Source organism: Apis cerana, unplaced genomic scaffold (genome assembly GCF_029169275.1).
Source record: "Apis cerana isolate GH-2021 unplaced genomic scaffold, AcerK_1.0 scaffold3_AcerK, whole genome shotgun sequence".
Classification (NCBI taxonomy): Eukaryota; Metazoa; Arthropoda; class Insecta; order Hymenoptera; family Apidae; genus Apis; species Apis cerana.
The window spans coordinates 357,501-360,000 of NW_026893561.1; the positions used below are offsets into that span (position 1 = coordinate 357,501).

At 50.3% G+C, this 2,500-nt stretch overlaps 1 pseudogene; it reads right to left on the bottom strand.

The window, feature by feature from the left end:
* LOC133667732 (large subunit ribosomal RNA) overlaps window positions 1-2,500 on the bottom strand; it is an 8,781-nt pseudogene that overhangs the window by 3,635 nt on the left and 2,646 nt on the right.

The following is a 2,500-nucleotide window of genomic DNA, read 5'->3' on the forward strand; positions in this document are numbered from 1 at the left end:
TCTCCAGTTCTCAACCTCTTCCGCGCTCTTTCCCGGTTTGGGAATAAGCGTGGTTCGGTTTATCTTCCACTGTGCTGGGTATATTCGGTGCAGCATGAGGAGATTACACAGTTTGGCAAAGACGTGCAGCGCTCCTTTTTTTCTCAGGTGGAGCTTCTTTATTTGGTCGATACCGGCTGCTGTATCGACCTTAATTTTCTTGAATTTTTCCAATAGGTTCCCCATTGTGATGGGAGTCCAAATCTCGCCTATTTCTATTTTGTTGTTTTGGGGTTGCAAATTCGCCAATTTTTCCGGACCACTTTTGCCCCATAGATTTTTGTAAAGTGGACCTACCGAGTCGGCCCCAGGGAGACTGATCGCTTCTTCTCCCTTACCTGACTCACCCATTATTGCCAAGTCCAGGAGCTTCCTTGGGCATTTTCTGTATAGCTCCTGGTGCTTGGCGTATAGAAACTTTTTCCTCTTGTTATGGGTGGTCCTCTTCCCCTTCTTTGTTGCTCCTTTTTGTCTTAGTCGATTCCCTTCTTCGTGCTGCGTTCCTTCTTTGAGGGAATCGACAAATTTTTGAAGTAGCACCTCTACTTCTTCTTGCTTAATGTTTCTTGCAGTTGCTAGACTTTCAATTTCTTTTTCCACCCCTCGAAGGAAGTCTCCTTCGTCGAGGTGGTTCGATGTTATATATTGGAGAAACGGCTCTTGCCAGCGGTCTTCTTGTTGAGCCGTTTCTCGTATTTCTCCTCCTCCTTCGTCCTCCGTGGCCGATTCGTAAATGCTTTCTTCCGAGGACTCGGAGGAAGGAGATCTTGCTTCGCTTTGAGTTGTGGCCACTTCTTCTTCTTGAACGGGCAGGAGCCTCCTTTTGTCGCTTATTTGTTTCAGGGTCTTGTCGGGGAAATATTCTCTCAGCGCTACATTCGGTTGTTTTAAATGTTTGTAGCGCTGGTTTAACTTGATTAATAGATCCGTTTCGTCTTTAGACCAGACCGAGGCTCTACTGACTGGTCTTGTATTTCCCCGACTTGTGCTTTGTGCTCTTTTTGGTTCCTTATCGCCGGATGTCTATGTCTCTCATGCATAGACAATCCTCTTTGCGATAGGAACGATTCCTCGCAGGACTCGCATTTGAATTTTGCAACACCCTCCCATATTTTTCGCCCCTTACACTTTGGTAAGTGGCACCTGCAGCCATGGAGCTTTTCGAACTCCTTATGGCATGCAGCGCACCTCCATATAATTACTTCTTGGGGGTGTTGCGTGTCTTTATGTTTGGCGTATTGCGATTCCTGGAGGAATCTAATATCTTTCCCCTTTTTTGAGCACCAATAACATTTAATCTGCCCGCTCAATGGTAAATTTATCATATCCAAATCGTGGTCCGGGGATAAGCATTGGTCGTCACCGGTGGCCCTCTCATCTGTTGCGGACAAGTCCGCCACGGGAGTCCCAGGGCCGGGGGCTCCCGCGTCGAGGCTCCTCTGTTTCTTGACATTATGTTTTTGCTTGTTTTTTGATATCTTGGGAAGTTTGAGTGCCCCCAACACTTTTCCAATTGATCCGTCTCTTTTCCAGGTCCGTTCCAGGTCGTGGCACAAGCCATCGAAGGGAGCGAACGATCCGCCAGCCACTAGACTTATTCGATACGTAAGTTTAACTTACGTTGTGGGCACAAGGTCCCCCTCAATTCACCTTCCGTACGTGATCAAAAGCAAGAAAAAAATTTTTTTTTTTTAGCACCAGCGGCCGGCCGACCGCTCGCTCTCTTAGCTATGGGTAGGTGGGGTCGCTGCTCCCCATCGGTGTGCACCTCACCGCCCATTCCTCGCCGTAGCCGGTTTCGAACTCTATGATTCTCCGAAGAGCAATCGATAGGCATTCCAGCGGGACCACGTGGAGGTACGAACTACGACTTGGGGCATAAGAGGCTCTGTATTGCGCTTCATGCCCCCAGCAACTATTACTCTCAAGAGCTCCGTTCCGAACCGACCACCGCTTGCGCGCCACACCTCTCCGGGTGCGTCACTAGCCGCCGCAACAGCGCAAACACGTCCGACCGCCAGGGCACACAATCCCAACCACTGGAGGCCCGCCGCTCGCACCACCGCAGAAGTCCTGTTTCCAGGACCCGCGGCGTATTGCTTCGCGAACCCCAGCGGCGTACTGCTTTTCGCCCAGAGCGGCGTATTGCTTTTCGCCCCGGAGGCGTGTTGCCCTCCGCTTTTAACGGCGTATTGCTTTCCGCCTCCGGCAGCGTATTGCTTTCACGATCTTAGGTGGCGTGATCGGTTGGACGATATATCACGCTCGTTGCAGCGGCGTCGATGGTTCTTGCGCGGGCGGAGCGCTACCGCTATTAAAATAACGAGGCATTTGATTACCAAGAGTCATAGTTACTCCCGCCGTTTACCCGCGCTTTTTTGAATTTCTTCACGTTGACATTCAGAGCACTGGGCAGAAATCACATTGCGTCAACACCCTCGGGGCCATCGCAATGCTTTGT